The 23,884-nt window shown below is 47.8% G+C and overlaps 1 protein-coding gene across 4 annotated transcripts in view; it reads right to left on the reverse strand.

Moving 5' to 3' along the window:
* TRAF5 (TNF receptor associated factor 5) overlaps window positions 1-23,884 on the reverse strand; it is an 88,946-nt gene that overhangs the window by 42,379 nt on the left and 22,683 nt on the right. Inside the window, exon 1 of one of the 4 annotated variants that reach the window (XM_077282315.1) lies at window positions 23,169-23,739. The exons of 2 other annotated variants lie outside the window; for them this stretch is intronic. The gene's annotated coding sequence lies outside the window, so the exon portion shown is untranslated. Of the gene's footprint in view, window positions 1-686; window positions 748-23,168; window positions 23,740-23,884 lie in introns of those variants that run through there. One more of the 4 variants, XM_077282316.1, reaches the window with a different exon arrangement.

The following is a 23,884-nucleotide window of genomic DNA, read 5'->3' on the forward strand; positions in this document are numbered from 1 at the left end:
TTACAAAATTATTAAAAAATAAAAATGTTTAGTTACACTTTCAAAGCTTCTAGATAAGAAATTGTCCCCGTTTAGAAAACTTTTCCCTATATGCACAGTTCATTGTTAAAAAACAAGCTCAGCCTTACTCACCCTCCGTGGATCTAGTGCTGAGTCTCCGCTGCTGCCTCAGTATCCTTTGTTTGAGCGTAGTGGTGACATCACGTCCACATCGCTGCAGCCAATCACTGAGCGCAGCAGCTTGTGCGGTCTACATTGACAGAGCTGCTGCGCTCAGTGATTGGCTACAGTGATGCTGAAACAAGCCAAACAACAGAGACTAAGGCAGTGGCGGAGACTCAGTGCAGGGCCCTGGGAGGGTAAATGGCCTAACTGTTCTCCTCCAGTCTGATGGAAGACGTCATGCTACTGCTGCAGCCAATCAGCAGCCACTAATTGGCTGCAGTGTTCACATTCCATCTGAACCAGAAGAACCAATCTTTCTTTCAGCTCGGGGCGGACTGTGGAGGCAGTGAGAAGTGAAGAGACAGCGGAACCCAGGAAACAGACAGAGGTGTAGGATCTATACTCACAATGCACCAACGCAAATGCGCCAGTGTAACCTACTGTATGAAACCAAATGGAGAACTTTGCCACCTCCATATTAATGCAGACAGCCCATAAATAGGAAACTATTCTGAACTTACTCTTACGTGTCACTGAATCAGCTTCCTGTTGACATATGAGGCCGTCTCATTGAAGGGCTTTTGTGGTTGAAAAGTAGAAAAGTGCAAAACTAAGTTGTGGAAAGAAAAGATTCATAGAATAAGACCAAATCTCTCTTACTGTCCAATGTGAAAAAGCAATCAGCTATTCTAATATGTAGGCGCACATCTCCGGCTCATAAATCATGGTAAAAACAGGCAGACTTTCTTCCATGGCGTTTAGAAAAGATGGTGGCCATACTGATTGTTTCCCATATTAATTACTAGCTCTTTGCACAACTTTAACACATAGAATCTTTTATTTCTATTCTGCATTCTATTCCGGTACGTGTCACACGGACGGCATACAGATGAGACGCGGATGTCATCCCTGCAACCCGGAAAAAAAAGCGGACATGTCTACATACTGTATGGGTAACGTGGACACATGGTCCGTGTGAAGACACGGACATTTGCACAGCCTCATAGATTATAATGGGTGTGCGTGTGTCTCCTGCACGTGTGAAAACGGACGTCACACGTTCCGGAAACACGGATGTGTGAAGGGGGCCTTATGAATAGTAGCTAACTTCCATACTTGATACAACACCTTTCATCTCGTAAGTAAGTCTCCAGCCCTGCCACCTGCGCTTCAGTCTCAGGATCAGTTTTAGGTCACACAGATCCATCCCGGTGTAACAGGCCAGATTATACCCCCAGGCCAGACTATACCCGGGGTTAAAGTGGCCTAGGCTAGATTATACCCCGGGTATACTTTGGCCTAGGCCAAATTATACCCGGGGTTAATCTGGGACGGGGTTACTTTGGCCTGTTACACCGGCAATCATATCCTAGTGATGTGCCATGTCTTTACTAGATGGGAATAGCAGAGGAGCTGAGGAATTGGAGCTCCGAGGTCCTATGATTCCTATAAACCACCCGGAATATAGATAAATAAAGGCTAAAAAAGCTTTTAGAAACTCCACAAGACTAAACCTCGGGGACTCAACATTTGTTTTCTGTATATTAGGAGGAAATTTAATTTAATTTGTAATATTTTCAGACTGAGCCGGGAAGTTATCTGGGTGATCTTTCGGTTCTGAAGTTACGGTCTTGTATGTATCCATGTGTTATGACTAACTTCATACAAGTGACATATTAGTCAGCGACACATAATTGTGTTAACATGACGCTCATGGGGAACACAAAATCACTTTCAGAACAGTTGTACTTATCAACAATTTTAGTATCGCACTCTTATTAGGGGAAAGCAGCCTCATCACCTCTCTGCAGCCTGCAAATTTGCAGAAACTGTATTAGGAATGGACTCAAACATCCAGATGGCCAAGTGTTAGCTCCTAAAGTCCATACAATGGCATCAGCCCCAGCTCCTAAAGTCCATCCGATGGCGTCAGCCCCAGATCCTAAAGTCCATGAAATGGCATCAGCCCCAGCTCCTAAAGTCCATGCAATGGCATCATCCCCAGCTCCTAAAGTTCTTGCGATGGCATCGGCCACAGCTCCTAAATTCCATGCGATGGCGTCAGCCCCAGATCTTAAAGTCCATGCAATGGCGTCAGCCCCATCTCCTAAAGTCCATGAGATGGTGTCAGCCACAGCTCCTAAAGTCCATGCAATGGCATTAGCCCCAGCTTCTAAAGTCCATGCAATGGCATCGGCCACAGCTTCTAAAGTCCATGCAATGGTATCAACTTCAGGACCTAAAGTCCATACGATGGTGTCAGACCTAGCTCCTAAAGTCCATGCAATGGCGTCAGCCCCAGCTCTTAAAGTCCATGTGATGGCATCAACACCAGCTCCTAATGTCCATGCAATGGCGTCAGCCCCAGCTCCTAAAGTCCATGCAATGGCGTCAGCCCCAGCTCCTACAGTCATCACCTCCTCATCACCTTTCTGCAGCCTGCAAATTTGCAGAAACTGCATCAGGGATTAATTCAAACATCCAGATGGCCCAGTGTTAGCTCCTTAAGTCCATGCAATGTCATCAGCTCCAGCTCCTAAAGTCCATACAGTAGCATCAGATCCAGGTCCTAAAGTCCGTGCGATGGTATCAGCCACAGCTACTAAAGTCCATGTAATGGTGTCAGATCAATGTCCTATAGTCCATGCAATGGCAACAGACCCAGCCCCTCTAATCAGAAGAAACTGCAGATAATAGAAGGTTCGCAGAGATATGTACCGGCGACCATGTCCTACTGATGTGGCTCCTGGACCAGTGGCTTGGGAATCTTTTTGTTCAACTGTAATAATTACAATTCAATATACAGATGTGAGGGGTTGAACTAGTAATTAGTTAAGGAGGATATACAGGTATTACTTCTTAGCCAAAATCGGAATGTCCACCTGTGCTATTAGACTGAAATCCATACCATTTTAAAGTTACTTGAAAAACATTGCTGCTTTCTTCTAGAAAAGGCACCCTTATCACTTTCCAATGCGTTTCAGACAGTTGTTTCTATGATTGAGGACACATCTGTCTGAAACATGTAGGCTGGCGATATGGGCTCTAGAATTTGAACATTTAATAAACTAAACGTTTTATAAGGATGTCTCCTCGCTACTGGAATTTCGTGTTTTCATATACAAGTTTGCTTTATCTAAGTCTTGGAAGTCAGTGCTTTAAATTATTGAGGTAGCTTGGTTCTACAACTACCTTTTTTTGTCTAGAGAGCTGCTATGTAAGAGCAGCTCCCACCATGGTGGACTCAGACTTAGTGGACTTTCCATACCTTACATGTTGGACATTCGTCTGAATAGTAGTACTGCACGTTCCCTGCAGAAAGTGCCGCAAAATATTTGACCAATCTTGGCTTGGAACCTGCCAATCTCCAGAGGGTTACACATGTTGGACAAGAAGAAATAAGCTGATATCAAGGCAGCCTTAAATGATAAAGTAGTTATTTTCATGAGAGGACCACTTCACATAACCAGTAACATGACTGCCGTTAGGGCATTCTTCACAACTCTTCTGGAACATCTGGGGAGCTTCAGGATAAAGGAGACACCTCCTGGACTCCCAGGAGAGTTGGTAAGGTTTTCAGGCATACCACAAACCTCCTGAAAGGTAGTTCTAACCCAAAGTTTTCTACACCATGATGCAGAACCTGGTGTCCATTTGCACAATCTGGGGTCAAGGCACAGATTTGAGCATGGCTCAAAAAAGAGGGCATGATCGTGATAAAAAATCAGCTGCATACCTGTAATGGGGTCTGCTGTGCTGGATTACCTCTTTCAGTACCACCCCGTGGTTCAGGAGGTCCACTCTGCTTTGGCTGGATTCTGAATGAAGGATGCTGACTGGAATTCCTTGATTACATGGGCGCATATAAAATATCACTGCTTTTCCACGTATTTCCAGTGTGACAACTCTTTACTCACAGAACACAGGATATATATCACCACAGATACAGAGGGCAGGCCCATTCAAAAGCGGCAGGCCAGACATACATTACAATAACCGCAGGTGGCCAGAGCCTGCTGATATTTACTGTGGGAATTACAAAGGTGGGGGAGGTCAGAAGGGGGATATCTTGTCTCCTCTGCCCAGGGGCGCAGCCTGTGGGCTGATGCATTAGGGACATGCCTCTCACATGGAACCTATTATATATACAAATAACTGCATAACATATTCTGGGTGCCGGGGGGTTCTGTAACACGGCTCCCCCTTTCAGCGATGCGATCGGCATACACAGTCTGATCCTTAACGGATCGGTTTGGGGATGACTGAAGTTTATGGGGTTGGTACAAGTTCCGTTTGTCGACTTAGTCCATCGGCGTTACCGTTTTGTCTGCCGGGTCTGTAGTGGATGGTGAAGTCCAGAGGTTGTAGGGCTAAACTCCACCGCAGTAATCTGGCGTTGTCTCCGGAGACCCGATTAAGCCAGACTAGGGGATTATGGTCCGTTAGGAGGGAAAACTGTCATCCATACAAATATGGTTGTAACTTTTTGAGTGCCCATACTACTGCCAGGCACTCCTTCTCGATGGCCGCATAGCTTACTTCACGGGGCAGTAGTTTCCGACTCAGGTAAGCTACCGGGTGTTCTTGGCCGTCCGGCCTGACTTGGCTCAGTACTGCCCCCAATCCAAACATAGAAGCGTCTGTGTGAACAAGGAAACGTTTAGTTGGATTGGGTGCGGCCAATACAGGGGTATTGGTGAGGGTGTCCTTTAGCTGGCAGAAGGCTTCCTCACACTCTGGGATCCAGGTTACCTGGCGGGGTTGGTTCTTACGGGTCAGATCAGTGAGGGGCTTGGCTACGCTGCTGCAATTGGGGACCAATTTCCTGTAATACCCCGCTGTCCTTAGAAACGCCATGACCTGGGTTTTAGTGCGTGGGGTGGGCCATTTGGCTATGGCCTCAATCTTGGCTGGTTCTGGTCGCTGTTTCCCACTTCCCACCCAATGTCCTAAATACTGAACCTCCGCTTTGCCCACGTGACACTTGTTTGGGTTCAGGGTGATTCCGGCCTTGTGGATCCTGTCTAATACTGTCTCTAGGTGATTTAGATGCTCTTCCCATGTTGCGCTGTATATGGCGATGTCATCCAGGTAGGCACACGCATAGTCCTGGAGACCATCCAGAAGCCGGTCAGCCAGCCTCTGGAAGGTCGCAGGGGCATTCTTCATCCCGAATGGCATAACTCGAAACTGGAATAAGCCGAACGGGGTGACAAATGCAGACTTGGGAATAGCGTCAGGACTAAGGGGAATCTGCCAGTAGCCTTTGCATAGATCGATGGTGGTCAAATACTTTGCCCCCGCCAGCCGGTCTAACAGCTCAACCACGCACGGCATGGGATACGCATCCGTCACCGTTTTCTCATTGAGCCTGCGATAGTCTACACAAAACCGTGTAGTCCCATCCTTCTTGGGCACTAACACTACGGGGGATGCCCAGGGACTATCTGATTCTTCAATAACCCCTAAACGCAACATCTCTCGTATCTCTTGTCGCATCCCTTCTCGTACAGACTCAGGGATGCGGAAGGGGGGTTGTCTCAGGGGGGTCTGATCCTGGGTCTCAACCTTGTATTGTGCCAGGTGGGTGTACCCCGGTCTCCCTGAAAACATCCTCTGTCGCTGCCTCAACAACGCCTCTGCCTGCTGTCTCTCCCGGGGACCTAGGTCTTCACCCCAGTGTACCTGGTCCCATGTTTTAGACTGAGTCCTCTCCCCTAAGACATCAGGCAAGGGGAGTCTGGCTACATCCTCTGCTTCAGGTGCACAGATGGCCACTACCTCTTCAGGGCGCTCCCGGTAGGGCTTCAGCATGTTCACGTGGAACATGCGGATAACCCTGGGGTCGTCACAATCGGCGACATTATAGGTGGCGTCAGCTATTTTCCCCACTACCTGGTAGGGCCCCTGCCATGCAGCTTGGAACTTGTTCTGTCTAGTGGGTTCTAACACCAGGACCTTCTGTCCTATCTCAAAGGTGCGTTCTCTGGCCCTCCGATTGTACCATACACGCTGGCGCCGTTGGGCCACCTGCAGGTTCCCACGTACAGCCTGGGTCAGCTCCTGTAGGCGGTCCCGGAATTCCAGCACATAGGGTACAATAGGTACCCTTTCTATGGTGCCCTCCCCTTCCCAGTGTTCTAGCACTAAGTCTAGGGGTCCCCTTACCCGCCTCCCCTATACCAGTTCAAACGGGGAGAACCCTGTGGATTCTTGGGGTACCTCCCGATAGGCAAACAGGAGGTGTGGCAAGAATTTCTCCCAGTCCCTATAGGTCCTGGTAAAAGTCCCAATGAGTTGTTTCAACGTTCCGTTAAAGCGTTCACACAACCCATTGGTTTGCGTGTGGTACGGGGCGCTCCTAATGGACTTTACGCTGCACAGCTTCCACAGTTGGTTGGTCACTTCTACTGTAAACTGGGTACCCTGGTCCGAGATAATCTCCCGGGGAAATCCAACCCGTGAGAAAACCTGGAGCAGGGCAGCCACCACCGTCTCTGCCAATATGTTAGGTAACGCAACTGCCTCTGGATACTGTGTGGCATAATCTACCACTGTCAATATATACCTTTTCCCTGATGGACTGGGTTTGGCTAACGGCCCTATCAGATCGACCGCTACTCGGCTAAATGGTTCCTCCACAATGGGGAGGGGGGCGTAATTTGGCCTTGCATCGATCTCCCCTCTTGCCAATGCGCTGGCAAATGTCACAGGTCTGGCAGTACTGACGAACATCATAGGTTACCCCCGGCCAAAAGAAGTTTTGTGTCAGACGATGCCTGGTGCGACTGATGCCGAAGTGCCCGGCCAAGGGTATGTCATGAGAGATTCGCAGTAACTCCTGCCTGTACTTCTTGGGAACTACCAGCTGTCGTTTTATAGTGGGGCTCGTCCCTGTGTGGTGCTGCTCCGTAACCCGGTGGAGGAGTCCCTGATGCCATACAAACTGCTCCCCTTCCAGTACTCCTCTCCCCTCCTGTGCCTTCCCACGATATCCCTCTAATGAAGGATCCTCAAGTAACTCCTTCTTAAATTCAGCTGGGGTGGCCCAAGAAATGTGTCTGGCTATGGGAATACGTGTAGGGCTGGGGTGTCTTATCTGGGCCTCCTCTGAGTGTGATTCCGCCTCCGCAGCTCAAGCTTGTCTCCGGGTGGTCACAGTATATGTCTCAGCGAGAGGGCCGACCGAGAAGGCAGACAACATAGGCCCCAAGTCATTTCCCAGCAAGACGTCTGCAGGCAATTCCTCCATCAAGCCGACCTCAACTAGGCCATCCCCGACTCCCCAGTTCAGGTGAATCCTGGCAGTGGGCAGTCGATGTATGGCTCCCCCTGCTACACGGACTGCCACTGTCCGGTCCGTCTTCTCTTGGTCCCGGACGAGATGACACTTCACAAGCGTCAAAGTTGCTCCGGAATCTCTTAGTCCCTGCATACGTTTCCCATTAACCCACATGACCTGTCGATGCTGTTGTCGATTATTTGCCCAGGCCGCCTGCACGGGGTCTACTTCATGCAGCACTTCCTCCATCTCTTCCATCCCCTGGTTAGTCTGTTATGATCCGGTGGCCTCTGAGCCGCATGAGACCTTCCCTGGAGAAGGTGGTACCTGTACAGACCGCAACCCTAAACTGACACCGCAACTAGAAGTAGCCGTGGGGTGTACCTAACACATCCTAGACACCTCGACACAGCCGGAGGACTAAATAACCCTATAGATGGAAATGGGAATTCTATCTTGCCTCAGAGCAGAAACCCCAAAGGATAGGCAGCCCCCCACAAATATTGACGGTGAATATAAGAGTAAAGACACACACAGGCTGAAAACAGGATTTAGCAAAAGAGGCACTTCTAGCTAAATAGTAAAGGATAGGACAGAGTACTAAGCGGTCAGTATTAAAACTCTGAAAATATCCACAGCAGAAAATACAAAAATTCCATATCTAACTAAAGACATAGAATGTACACTCACTGGCCACTTTATTAGGTACACCTGTCCAACTTCTTGTTAACACTTAATTTCTAATCAGCCAATCACATGGCGGCAACTCAGTGCATTTAGGCATGTAGACATGGTCAAGACAATCTCCTGCAGTTCAAACCGAGCATCAGTATGGGGAAGAAAGGTGATTTGAGTGCCTTTGAACGTGGCATGGTTGTTGGTGCCAGAAGGGCTGGTCTGAGTATTTCAGAAACTGCTGATCTACTGGGATTTTCACGCACAACCATCTCTAGGGTTTACAGAGAATGGTCCGAAAAAGAAAAAAAATCCAGTGAGCGGCAGTTCTGTGGGCGGAAATGCCTTGTTGATGCCAGAGGTCAGAGGAGAATGGGCAGACTGGTTCGAGCTGATAGAAAGGCAACAGTGACTCAAATCGCCACCCGTTACAACCAAGGTAGGCCTAAGAGCATCTCTGAATGCACAGTGCGTCGAACTTTGAGGCAGATGGGCTACAGCAGCAGAAGACCACACCGGGTACCACTCCTTTCAGCTAAGAACAGGAAACTGAGGCTACAATTTGTACAAGCTCATCGAAATTGGACAGTAGAAGATTGGAAAAACGTTGCTTGGTCTGATGAGTCTCGATTTCTGCTGCGACATTCGGATGGTAGGGTCAGAATTTGGCGTAAACAACATGAAAGCATGGATCCATCCTGCCTTGTATGGAGCATCTTTGGGATGTGCAGCCGACAAATCTGCGGCAACTGTGTGATGCCATCATGTCAATATGGACCAAAATCTCTGAGGAATGCTTCCAGCACCTTGTTGAATCTATGCCACGAAGAATTGAGGCAGTTCTGAAGGCAAAAGGGGGTCCAACCCGTTACTAGCATGGTGTACCTAATAAAGTGGCCGGTGAGTGTATATCTGCATCTCCAGAGAATCCAGCATGACTGAAAAAATCCAAACAAGTCTAAGCTGGACAAGACAAAACAATAAATTGTTCTGAACTGAAAAGCACACTGCATGTGTGCTGCAGGAAAATAAACCAGACACTTATCTTGGCTGAATTGTCAGCAGAGCAGAAGGAACCAGACAGGGATGTAAACCCTCCAAGAACAATGGACAACTGGCACTGACTAATGAATCCAGCACACCTAAATACCGAATAGAGCTGCAATCAGCAGAAACACCTGCCCTGGAATAACCCAGAGACAACTGCACTATCACAAACAACCACCGGAGGGAGCCCAAGAACAGAATTCACAACAGTACCCCCCCCTTGAAGAGGGGTCACCGAACCCTCACCAGAGCCCCCAGGGCGATCAGGACGAGCCAGATGAAAGGCACAGACCAAATCAGCAGCATGGACATCAGAGGCAAAAACCCAAGAATTATCCTCCTGGCCATAACCCTTCCATTTGACAAGATACTGAAGCTTCCGCCTCGAAAAACGAGAATCCAAAATCTTCTCAACCACATACTCCAACTCCCCATCAACCAACACAGGGGCAGGAGGATCAACAGAGGGAACAACGGGCACCACATATTTCCGCAATAAAGATCTATGGAAACATTATGGATGGCAAAAGAGGCCGGAAGGGCCAAACGAAAAGAGACCGGATTGATAATCTCAGAAATCCTATAAGGACCAATAAACCGAGGCTTAAACTTAGGGGAAGAAACCTTCATAGGAACATGATGGGAAAACAACCAGACCAAATCCCCAACCCGAAGCCGGGAACCAACACGCCGACGACGGTTAGCAAAACGCTGAGCCTCCTCCTGAGACAACACCAAATTGTCCACCACATGAGCCCAAATCTGCTGCAACCTGTCAACCACAGAATCCACACCAGGACAGTCAGAAGGCTCAACCTGCCCTGAAGAAAAACAAGGATGAAAACCAAAATTACAAACGAAGGGCGAAACCAAGGTAGCCGAACTAGCCCGATTATTAAGGGCAAACTCGGCCAATGGCAAGAAAGCCACCCAATCATCCTGATCAGCAGACACAAAGCATCTCAAATAAGTTTCCAAAGTCTGATTAGTTCGCTCGGTCTGGCCATTTGTCTGAGGATGAAATGCGGAGGAAAAAGACAAATCAATGCCCAACCTAGCACAAAAGGCTCGCCAAAATCTAGAAACAAACTGTGAGCCTCTGTCAGACACAATATTCTCCGGAATACCATGCAAACGAACCACATGCTGAAAAAACAACGGAACCAAATCAGAAGAGGAAGGCAATTTAGGCAAAGGCACCAAATGGACCATCTTAGTCTACGTTCACATTAGCGTTTTGCGCCGCAGCGTCGGGCGCCGCAGCGTCGCCGCATGCGTCATGCGCCCCTATATTTAACATGGGGGCGCATGGACATGCGTTGCACTTGCGTTTTGCGACGCATGCGTCCCTGCGGCGCACGCGTCATGGCGCAGAGGACGCAACAAGTTGCATTTTTTGTGCGTCCAAAATCAAGCAAAAAAAGGACGCATGCGTCGCAAAACGCAGCGTTGTGCATGCGTTTTTGTTTGCGTTGTGCGTTGCGTCGCCGACGCTGCGGCGCACAACGCAAATGTGAACGTAGCCTTAGAGAACCGGTCACAAACCACCCAGATAACAGACATCCTCTGGGAAACCGGAAGATCTGAAATAAAATCCATAGAAATATGCGTCCAGGGCCTCTCAGGGACCGGCAAAGGCAAAAGCAACCCACTAGCATGGGAACAACAAGGCTTAGCCCGCGCACAAGTCCCACAGGACTGCACAAAAGAACGCACATCCTGCGACAAAGAAGGCCACCAAAAGGACGTACCAACCAAATCTCTGGTACCAAAAATACCAGGATGGCCAGCCAACACAGAACAATGAACCTCAGAAATCACTCTACTAGTCCAGGGAACAAACAGTTTCTCCACTGGACAGCGGTCAGGTTTGTCAACCTGGAATTCCTGAAGAACCCGTCGTAAATCAGGGGAAATGGCAGAAAGGACCACCCCTTCTTTCAGAATGCCGACCGGTTCAAGGACCTCAGGAGAATCAGGCAAAAAACTCCTAGAGAGGGCATCAGCCTTAATATTCTTAGAACCCGGAAGATACGAGACCGCGAAATCAAAATGGGAAAAGAAAAGGGACCATCGAGCCTGTCTAGGATTCAGCCGCTTGGCAGACTCGAGGTAAATCAGATTTTTATGATCGGTCAAGACCACAATACGGTGCTTAGCTCCCTCAAGCCAATGTCGCCACTCCTCAAACGCCCACTTCATAGCCAACAACTCCCGATTGCCGACATCATAATTGTGTTCAGCAGGAGAAAACTTACGGGAAAAGAAGGCACATGGTTTCATCAAGGAACCATCAGAATTCCTCTGAGACAAAACGGCCCCTGCCCCAATCTCAGAAGCGTCAACCTCAACCTGAAACAGAAGAGAAATGTCCGGTTGACGCAACACCGGGGCCGAAGTAAATCGCCGTTTAAGCTCCTGAAAGGCAGAGACAGCCGCAGAAGACCAATTCGTCACATCAGCGCCCTTCTTCGTCAAATCGATCAAAGGTTTAACCACACTGGAGAAGTTAGCAATGAAACGGCAATAAAAATTAGCAAAGCCCCAAAATTTCTGAAGGCTCTTCACGGATGTGGGCTGAATCCAATCATGAATGGCCTGAACCTTAACCGGATCCATCTCTATAGATGAGGGAGAAAAAATGAAGCCCAAAAAAGAAACCTTCTCCACTCCAAAGAGACACTTAGACCCCTTCACAAACAAAGCATTATCACGAAAGATCTGAAATACCATCCTGACCTGCTCCACATGAGACTCCCAATCATCGGAAAACATCAAAATGTCATCCAAATATACAATCATGAATTTATCAAAATAAGTCCGGAAGATGTCGTGCATGAAGGACTGAAAAACAGATGGAGCATTAGAGAGCCCGAATGGCATCACAAGGTATTCAAAATGGCCTTCGGGCGTATTAAACGCAGTTTTCCATTCATCCCCCTGCTTAATACGAACAAGATTATATGCCCCCCGAAGGTCAATCTTAGTAAACCAACTAGCCCCCTTAATCCTAGCAAACAAATCAGAAAGCAAAGGTAAAGGGTACTGAAACTTGACCGTGATCTTATTGAAGAGGCGATAATCAATACAGGGTCTTAAGGAGCCATCCTTCTTTGCAACAAAAAAGAATCCCGCTCCCAACGGTGAAGAAGATGGCCGAATATGCCCTTTCTCCAAAGACTCCTTAACATAACTCCGCATGGCGGTATGTTCAGGCACAGACAGGTTGAAAAGTCGGCCCTTAGGAAACTTACAGCCTGGAATCAAGTCAATAGCACAATCACAGTCCCTATGCGGTGGAAGGGAACTGGACTTGGGCTCATCGAATACATCCTGAAAATCAGACAAAAACTCTGGAATTTCAGAAGAGGAAGAAGAGGAGATTGACATCAAAGGAACGTCATTATGAACCCCCTGACAACCCCAACTAGTCACAGACATAGACTTCCAATCCAACACAGGATTATGTACCTGCAACCATGGAAAACCCAGCACAATAGCATCATGCAAATTATGCAACACCAGAAAACGACAATCTTCCTGATGGGCTGGCGCCATACACATGGTCACCTGTGTCCAAAACTGGGGTTTATTTTTTGCCAAAGGTGTAGCATCAATGCCCCTTAAAGGAATAGGATTCTGCAAAGATTGCAAGGGGAAACCACAACGCCTGGCAAATTCAAAGTCCATTAAGTTCAAAGCGGCGCCTGAATCCACAAATGCCATGACAGAAAATGATGACAATGAGCAGATCAGGGACACAGATAACAGAAATTCAGGTTCTACAGTACTGATGGTAACTGAACTAGCGATCCTCTTTGTACGCTTAGGACAGACTGAAATAACATGAGAAGCATCGCCACAATAATAACACAACCTATTCTGACGTCTGAGTCCTTGTTTTTCTGTTCTAGACAGAATCCTATCACACTGCATAGGCTCAGGCATCTGCTCTGAGGACAACGCCACAGCGCGCACAGATCTGCGCTCCCGCAAGCGCCGATCGATCTGAATGGCCAGAGACATAGAATCACTTAGACCGACAGGTGTGGGAAACCCCACCATAACATCTTTAACGGATTCAGAAAGACCCTTTCTGAAAATTGCCGCCAAAGCATCATCATTCCATTTAGTCAGCACAGACCATTTTCTAAATTTCTGACAATACAATTCTGCCGCCTCTTGACCCTGAGACAGGGCCAACAAGGTCTTCTCCGCTTGATCCACAGAATTTGGTTCATCATATAATAATCCTAGAGCCTGAAAAAAGGCGTCTACATTAAGCAAGGCCGGACTCCCAGATTCAAGGGAAAATGCCCAATCCTGAGGATCGCCACGCAGCAGGGAGATGACAATTTTAACCTGCTGAATGGGATCACCAGAGGAATGAGGTTTCAGAGCAAAAAACAGTTTGCAGTTGTTTTTAAAACTCAAAAATTTGGACCTGTCCCCAAAAAACAAATCAGGAGTAGGAATCCTAGGCTCTAAAACCGGAGTCTGAACAATACAATCTGCAATACCCTGTATTCTAGCAGCAAGCTGGTCTACACGAGAAGCTAATCCCTGAGCATCCATACTAGCACAAGACTCCACAGCCACCCAGAGGAAAAGAGGGAAGGAGAGACAAAGCAGACTACAGAAAAAAAAATGGCTCAACACCCTTTTTCCCTTCTTCTGAGATGCATTTAACTCATTGTCGGCCAGTTGTACTGTTATGATCCGGTGGCCTTGGAGCCGCATGAGACCTTCTCTGGAGAAGGTGGTACCTGTACAGACCGCAACCCTAAACTGACACCGCAACTAGAAGTAGCCGTGGGGTGTACCTAACACATCCTAGACACCTCGACACAGCCGGAGGACTAAATAACCCTATAGATGGAAATGGGAATTCTATCTTGCCTCAGAGCAGAAACCCCAAAGGATAGGCAGCCCCCCACAAATATTGATGGTGAATATAAGAGTAAAGACACACACAGGCTGAAAACAGGATTTAGCAAAAGAGGCACTTCTAGCTAAATAGTAAAGGATAGGACAGAGTACTAAGCGGTCAGTATTAAAACTCTGAAAATATCCACAGCAGAAAATACAAAAATTCCACATCTAACTAAAGACATATAATGTATATCTGCATCTCCAGAGAATCCAGCATGACTGAAAAAATCCAAACAAGTCTAAGCTGGACAAGACAAAACAATAAATTGTTCTGAACTGAAAAGCACACTGCATGTGTGCTGCAGGAAAATAAACCAGACACTTATCTTGGCTGAATTGTCAGCAGAGCAGAAGGAACCAGACAGGGATGTAAACCCTCCAAGAACAATGGACAACTGGCACTGACTAATGAATCCAGCACACCTAAATACCGAATAGAGCTGCAATCAGCAGAAACACCTGCCCTGGAACAACCCAGAGACAACTGCACTATCACAAACAACCACCGGAGGGAGCCCAAGAACAAAATTCACAACATTAGTCATAGCCCCCAATGCTGGATCACCTTCGCCTTGGTAGCAGTGTACAGCGGCCGGGCTGAAGGTAGCTGTTCCCACCTTTGGCCACTGGATACGCTGAGACCGGTTGGGACATTGTCTTTGCAGGTGGCCCAGCTGATGGCAGGTGTGGCATCACGCCCCAGGGGGACTGTGGTAGGTCGGGTTTTGAGCTGGTCCCCGACAATCTTCTGTGGTTTGGGGGTTTTCAGACCCATAGGAGGACCCCTAGTGACCATCTTTGATCCGGCCGACTGAGACCTCCTGGCATCATGGTGTTCGTCGGCCAGACGAGCGGCCTCCTCAAGAGTCGTTGGTCGTCTGTCCCGAAGCCATTCCTGTGACTCGGGGGTTAGTCCATTAAAGAATCGCTCTAACAAGAAGAGCTGGAGGATGTCCTCCTTAGTGGTTGCTTGGCTCCCTTGTACCCACTGTAGCAGTGACCACCATAATTTACAGGCCCATTCAGCGTGGGTATCGGTTACCTGTTTTATAAGTCCGCTGAACTTTTGGCGGTATGCCTCTGGTGTCAGCGCATACCGGGCCAAGATCACTTCTTTGATCCGCTCATAGTCCATACCGTCCTCATCAGGTACCGTGCGATAGGCGTCCGCTGCCCGGCCTGTCAGCTTGCTGGCCAGAATCTGAACCCGTTCCTCCGGCTTCACTTGATGAAGGGCACACTGCCGCTCAAAGTCCTGCAGAAAGCCATCAATGTCTTCCTCTGCCTCCCCCAACTGTCGGAAGGCATTATACTGGATCTTTTTGTGGCTTACTGTTGAAGGTACCTAGGCGGAGGCCAGAGCTCCCCCTGCTCGCTGACTCTCCTCTCTCCACTCTGCCATCTCCATCTTGGCTAGCTCTATCCTGGTCAGCTCGGGCATCTTTTCCTTCAGATCAGTACGCACATCAGCCATCACCTCTCGTATAATCTCTACTGCAGGGTTTGGGCCACAGAACGCCAGTCTGTTCTTTACCTCCCTCTGGAATTCAGTCTCCTCCACGTTCACATTGGGGGGCGCTGCACTGTCGTGTTCCATGATGGCTGCTATCAAATCTGCGTTTGTTTTGTTGCTGGCGATTAACCCTCGAGCTTCCACCAGGTCTTTTAATGTAGTCCTCTTTAACTTCTGGTAGTTGTTTTCCATTCATTCCTTTCCTCCTGTAGATGGGGTATAACATCCCGCTGTCTGCCACCAGTGTAACGGGGTCTGCTGTGCTGGATTACCTCTTTCAGTACCACCCCGTGGTTCAGGAGGTCCACTCTGCTTTGGCTGGATTCTGAATGAAGGACGCTGACTGGAATTCCTTGATTACATGGGCGCATATAAAATATCACTGCTTCTCCACGTATTTCCAGTGTGACAACTCTTTACTCACAGAACACAGAATATATATCACCACAGATACAGAGGGCAGGTCCATACATTACAATAGCCGCAGGTGGCCAGAGCCTGCTGATATTTACTGTGGGAATTACAAAGGTGGGGGAGGTCAGAAGGGGGATATCTTGTCTCCTCTGCCCAGGGGCGCAGCCTGTGGGCTGATGCATTAGGGACATGCCTCTCACATGGAACCTATTATATATACAAATAACTGCATAACATATTCTGGGTGCTGGGGGGTTCTGTAACAATACCCAATTCTCTCGAAACTCCATTTGGAAAAGTTTGCAAGTATGGTTAAGGAAGATGGAGAAATGGAGCCAAGGAAGGACATGGAAAAGAGGAAACAGAAAAACATGAAGAAATGAACAAACAATTGGAGAAAGGACAAAAAAAAGAATAGTGGGTGTTTTAATAAAGTTAATCAGTCTGAGAATGCTAAAGTGTTCATTAATCGGGAAATTATCAAGTTGAGCCTTCACCACTGAAAAAGCCCTCTCACTCATACTTATGAATAAGTGGGTGGTTCTCATAATTAATAGCTTAAAGGGAAATCCAGCCAAAATATTCTGCTGATGTGTCTTAGGTATAATGGTCAAATCCTTCTGAGCTGCACAGAGATTTCTGTTACGGAAATTCTGACGAAACTTAATAAGCAAAGGGTCATTGCCATCAATGGTGGATATTTGTCAGCAGTGCTAAAGGAGTTACAGGAATGTTCAAACTAATCACTACCGTGTTACAGTGATATACATGTGGTTAATAAGTTTACGCTAGACTGACAGAAGACAGCATATACATTGGACTGTGGGGTGAGTGGTGGCAGCTTTTACACTAGACTGTGGACTGACCAGGGGCAGCATTTATTACTTTAAACTGACCGATGGCAACATTAATACACTAGATTGTGGACTGATCGGTGGCAGCGTTTACACTTTACTGTGGACTGACCGGAGACAGCATTTACACTAGATTGTGGATTGACAGGTAGCAGCGTTCACACTACACTGTGGACTGACCGGTAGCAGCATCTACAGTAGACTGTGGGTTGACAGGTGGCAGCGTTCACACTACACTGTGGACTGACCGGTAGCAGCATCTACACTAGACTGTGGGTTGACAGGTGGCAGCGTTCACACTACACTGTGGACAGACTGGTAGCAGCACTTACAGTAGACTGTGGCTTGACAGGTGGCAGTGTTCACACTACACTGTGGACTGCCTGGCAGTAGCATCTACAGTAGACTGTGGATTGACTGGTGGCAGTGTTTATTCTAGACTGCAGGCTGACCATCGGCAGCAATTACACAATATCCTGCAGACTGACCAGTGGCAGCATATGTCTGCTGCAGGCATAAACAGCGAGTCTGAGGGGAAGACAGAAGTGGTTTATCAGCGCTTCTGTCTTCTCTTCTGCAGACACAGCCCTCACTGAGGGATGTATAAAGAATAAAAGCCTCAGCACTGTCCAGGCTTCTATTAGACCCAGCAGTCATGGCCGATGGGACTCTGTCTGACTTAGCAGAGCGGCTGGATGCTATCTGACCCAGAACAGCTCCGCCAGTTACTCCTCACTGGCTATAGTATATAAGAGGAGGACAACAGGAGTATATTTAGAAAAGTAACAATTTTATTGAAAAGCACAATTAAAAACACACACATTTAAAAGACACCAAATGAATGTACCAGGAATCCATATTATATCCCATTTTAACAACCAACCATTGGAATGTACAAAGCGAAGATGTGCGGTAACTCCATGTAATCCTACCAAGTGGACCCAGTTCCCAATGACCACCCTATATCCACAGTAATACATATAAGCCTGTGCAACTATGAAGTTAGAAAAGGTGCCAATACAAGAACCTGATCCACAATGGAGACTAACATGGAGAGTGCCCGGAGGAGCAGCAAGAGTAACAAGCCATGCGGCGTTAGAAAATCCACCTCCCAGAGCACAAGCACAATCTTACCCATACCTCCCAACTTTTGAAGATGGGAAAGAGGGACAAAGTTTGCGGCGCGCAATGCGCTGTGGCAAATTTTAGGCCACACCTCTGACCACACCCATTCATAATTAGTCACACCCATATGCACATGCCAACCACACCCATTTAGCACTGCTGATCACACTGTTTCACATACAATAATTATAAACAAAAAAATATGGCCACACAGTGCTCCATACTGTATAATGGCCACACATGATGCTCCATACTGTATGATGACCGCACATGATGCTCCATACTGTATAATGGCCACACATGATGCTCCATACTGTATAATGGCCGCACATGATGCTCCATACTGTATAATGACCACACATGATGCTCCATACTGTATAATGACCGCACATGATGCTCCATACTGTATAATGACCGCACATGATGCTCCATACTGTATAATGACCCCACATGATGCTCCATACTGTATACTGGCTGCACATGATGCTCCATACTGTATAATGACCGCACATGATGCTCTATACTGTATATTGGCAGCACATGATGCTCCATACTGTATAATGACAGCACATGATGCTCCATACTGTATAATGACAGCACATGATGCTCCATACTGTATAATGACCACACATGATGCTCCATACTGTATACTGGCTGCACATAATGCTCCATACTGTATACTGGCTGCACATGATGCTGCATACTGTATAATGACCCCACATGATGCTCCATACTGTATAATGACAGCACATGATGCTCCATACTGTATAATGACAGCACATGATGCTCCATACTGTATAATGACCACACATGATGCTGCATACTGTATACTGGCTGCACATGATGCTCCATACTGTATACTGGCTGCACATGATGCTCCATACTGTATAATGACCACACATGATGCTCCATACTGTATACTGGCTGCACATGATGCTCCATACTGTATACTGGCTGCACATGATGCTCCATACTGCATAATGACCGCACATGATGCTGCATACTGTATAATGACCCCACATGATGCTCCATACTGTATAATGACCCCACATGATGCTCCATACTGTATAATGGCTGCACATGATGCTCCATACTGTATAATGACCGCACATGATGCTCCATACTGTATAATGACCGCACATGATGCTCCATACTGTATAATGACCGCACATGATGCTCCATACTGTATAATGACCGCACATGATGCTCCATACTGTATACGGGCTGCACATGATGCTGCATACTGTATAATGACCGCACATGATGCTGCATACTGTATAATGGCCGCACATGCTCCATACTGTATAATGACTGCACATGATGCTCCATACTGTATAATGACCGCACATGATGCTCCATACTGTATAATGACCCCACATGATGCTCCATATTGTATATTGGCCGCACATGATACTTTGTACCATATAATGGCCACACATAGCTACTCCTACACACTCGGCTGCGCTCCGTACACTTTGCACACACGGCTCCGCTCCGTACACACGCGCTCCGCTCCGTACACATTTAGCTCCGCTCCATACACCTCGTACACATTTAGCTCCGCTACGTACACCTCGCACACACGGCTCCGCTCCATACACCTCGTACACACACGGCTCCGTACACCTCATACACACACGGCTCCGTACACCTCGTACACACACGGCTCGGTACACATCGTACACACACGGCTCCGTACACATCGTACACACACGGCTCCGTACACATCGTACACACACGGCTCCGCACACCTCGTACACACACGGCTCCGTACACATCGTACGCACACGGCTCCGTACACATCGTACGCACACGGCTCCGTACACATCGTACGCACACGGCTCCGTACACATCGTACACACACGGCTCCGTACACATCGTACACACACGGCTCCGCACACCTCGTACACACACGGCTCCGCACACCTCGTACACACACCGCTCCGTACACCTCGTACACACACGGCTCCGCACACCTCGTACACACACGGCTCCGTACACCTCGTACACACACGGCTCCGCACACCTCGTACACACACGGCTCCGTACACCTCGCACACACACGGCTCTGCTACATCCACACTGTACACCTCCTGACCCCACACAAAGCATTACTTACCTCATCCTGCAGCGGCAAGTTGGCAACCAGCACAACTTCGGAGGTCCCGACTCCCGATCATGTGACCTCTCACTCCTCCCCTCCTGTGACCTCATCACAGGTCCTGTGCGCAGAAAGCAGGTAGCCATACGGAAGGGTAAGGGCCCGGGGCATGGCTTGAGACAAGGGGGCGTGTCGGTCCTGCTGTCTGCGGGTGCGGGATCAGCGCGTCCTGCGCTGGACAGCGGGGCACAGGCTCCAAACCAGGACAGTCCCGCACAATGCGGGACGGTTGGGAGCTATGTCTTACCCACATGAGGATCCCTGGACTGAGCGTCACCCCCGACGCACGTTTCGCTGCTATCCTAGCGGCTTTCCCAAGGGGAAGTGTCATTTCCTCAAAACACCTAACCTTATATCCTGTAGGACCTGCGTCACATGACAGTCATGTGACCGGGTATTTACACCACTGCTTGTATCGGCGCATGTGTCCACCGCTCTCCGCCCCGCAGCCCCGCGGGCCGGCCCACGTCTGAAAAACAGTGAATGGCAGCCAGGTAACCCCAGCAACCAAACAGCCACTCACAGACGCACCGCGGCCGGACTTTGGAGGTGAAGGGGGGGAGGCAAGTGAGCACACGCGCACTGCAGCCTATAATTTGCACCCTACCACAAACTTATAATTTTATATTCTGTTATTCAACACCGCAACTATACAGTCTGTACAATGCCCATTATAACATACAAAATGCAATTTAAGCAATATTCCAATTCCGCAGTTGCAGCGAAGTGTGATGTCATCATTAGCATGATAGATTAGGATGCGTCCCTCTTCAACCAGGATATTTAGATGTAATATAATAAAATCACTAAATACAAAACAAATAAGAAAAATACAACGTTAAAAAAAAGAGAAGAGAAAACAACAGAAAGGAGGGAAAAACCACAACAATAAATTTCCATAGGCTTATAAATCACTCAGACCTTACAGGAATGGGGCAAAATTTAGAGCTTCATTTAAACCATATGGTTTAACTGTATTCAGGGTGACAATCCATTTCAACTCCCGCTGAGCCAGCATTTTTTTGACATTGCCACCCCTTATCCCCATATGTATCACATCAATGCCACGCACCTTAAAACTCCGTCGGTCATAATTATGGACTTCTCTAAAGTGCCTGGGAATGGTAGTTAACTCAGACAAATCCTCCACCGTCTTTGCTGCGCCAATGCCCCGCACATGTTCCCTCACTCTCACTCTCAGTTCCCTAGACGTCAAACCCACATATATTAGTGGGCAGCCACACGTGGCATAGTACACCACATTCTCGCTACTGCAAGAGATGTACTCCCTAATTTGAAATTCTCTTTTTCCATCTGAAGAGTGAAAGGAGGTACTGCGCAGGACATTGGCGCAGGCCAGACAGTGGCCACATGTATGGCACCCCCTAATTGGTCTTGATGCCCCAAATAGGCTAGTAGTTGGTGCCATATAGTGACTTTTGACCAGCATGTCTTTTAAATTTCTGGCCCGCCGTGGGGTCATTAGTGGACAGTCGGATAGAAACGGACCCAAGGAGGGCTCGGTGCTCAAAATGCGCCAATGTTTTTTTAGGATGGCTCTGATGTTATCCCACTCATGATTATATTCAGATATGAATCTGATTGATTTGTCACCACCCTCCTTCCTTTTTTTATTATACAATAATTGATCACGTGGGGTTCTCTTATCCCTGTTATACCCGTATCGAACACAACGTCTACTATAACCCCTTTGTTGAAAGCGTCTGCTCAAGTCATCAGCCTGTTGTTCAAATGTCTGATCAGTCGAGCAAATTCTCCTCATCCGGAGGAACTGTCTGACCGGGACGGCCCTAATCATGGCTTGGCTGTGCCCCGAAGATGCATGTACAAGCGAATTAACCACCGTTTCCTTACGAAATACATCCGTTTGAATAAGTAACTCAGAATCCACCCTCAAACAGATATCAAAAAAATCGATTGTATTATAGTCATATCTGTAGGCAAGTCTGATATTAAAAGAATTTTGATTGAGCACAGCCATAAAATCCCTGAGCTGTTGTTCCGTCCCCCGCCAAAGAAACAAAACATCATCAATATAGCGCAGCCAACACAGCACATGGTCGGCGGCCCGTGCCCCCGCGTCCCCAAAAACCAACCTCTCCCAATACCCCAGGAAGAGGTTGGCATACGCGGGCGCACAGGCCGCACCCATGGCTGCGCCGCGCTTTTGTTGGTAAAATGTATCCTTAAAAGTAAAAAAATTATGCTTAAGGACAAATTCCAACAGCTCAAGGATAAGTTCACACAGAGGGCCATCCAGGTCGGAGGTCCCCAGAAAGAAGCGAACCGCCCGTAGACCATCCAAGTGATCGATACAGGTATACAGGGCCTCCACGTCAGCTGTTACTAGAAGGGTCCCCTGCTCCACAAAGACCCCGTCAACCCTGGTAAGGACATCCGTTGTGTCTTTGACAAAGGATGGTAAAGTTTCCACCAAACCTTTTAGGTAGTAATCTACAAACTTACATGCGGGGTCGCACAGACCCTGCATTCCTGACACAATCGGACGTCCAGGGGGGTTGACTGGGTCTTTGTGGACCTTCGGAAGGAGGTAAAAAGTTGGGACCTTGGGAAATTCAACCATCAGACCATCCAAAACCTTTTTATTTATGATCCCATCCTCAAATGCCTGGTACAGTATCCTCTGCAGCTGCCCCGAGAAGGAGACCACCGGATTAAAGGAGAGCTTTACATAAATATTATTATTACGGAGCTGTCTAAATGCTTCCTTTTCATATTTTTCCACCGGCCAGACCACAATGTTTCCCCCCTTGTCTGCCGCCTTAAAGACCACATCTTTCATAGATTGTAACTGCCTAACCGCTTCCCTCTCATCATTTGTCAGGTTATCGAATTGCCTCCGCGTCGAAAGTTTTTTAAAATCTTCTGTTACCAACTTAGTAAATACCTCCACAGCGGGGCAGAGAGACAAGGGGGGAAAACTCGTGGATCTGGGCAATATTGCCGATGGAAACTCACCTCTCAGTGTAGTTGTTTGCTCCTCCAATAGCTCCTCCAAAATCCGGAGAGTCTCCTCCTCAGTGCAACCCGGGGATTCCGATCCATGTCCTGCCCCAGAGTGCAATTTCTTCAACACTAAATTTCCGAGAAAAAAGGTGGAGGTCTTTTAAGGCTGTAAAAAAATTAAAGCCATTAGTAGGTGAACACGAAAGACCTCTACCCAGTACCCTAAGTTGACTATTGGAGAGGACATGGTGGGACAAATTGATTACCTGTAGCCCCCCCTGGGGCCGACCATCCGACTGTTTCGCCACTGACCCCTTCTTGGTATTTTGTCTAGTGGTCATCCTGTCAGTCCCCTGAGCACCATCCTTATTACCATCTCGAAGGCCCATTCTTCCTCCATGGCCATTTTCTGCTGACTTATATGATGCAGATCGTGATCTGGAACGTGACTCATTACGGAAATAGGGACGTGAGCGTTCATTTCCATTTCTCCACTTATACATTCTATTAGTTTGTTTGTCATTGATGTCCCGCTGGAATTTTTTGGACTTTATCTGTTGGATGTCCTCCACCCACTTTTGGACCTCCTTATCCACATCATTGGTAAATTTCTTCAGGATTTCACTGGGCATCTCTTTCTTAATTGTGGATTGTAGTACCTCTATCTCCACTTCCATTTCCTTCAGAGACTTAGCATTCATATCTTTAAGTATCCCCATAAATCCCAT

Source organism: Ranitomeya variabilis, chromosome 2 (assembly GCF_051348905.1).
Source record: "Ranitomeya variabilis isolate aRanVar5 chromosome 2, aRanVar5.hap1, whole genome shotgun sequence".
Classification (NCBI taxonomy): domain Eukaryota; kingdom Metazoa; phylum Chordata; class Amphibia; order Anura; family Dendrobatidae; genus Ranitomeya; species Ranitomeya variabilis.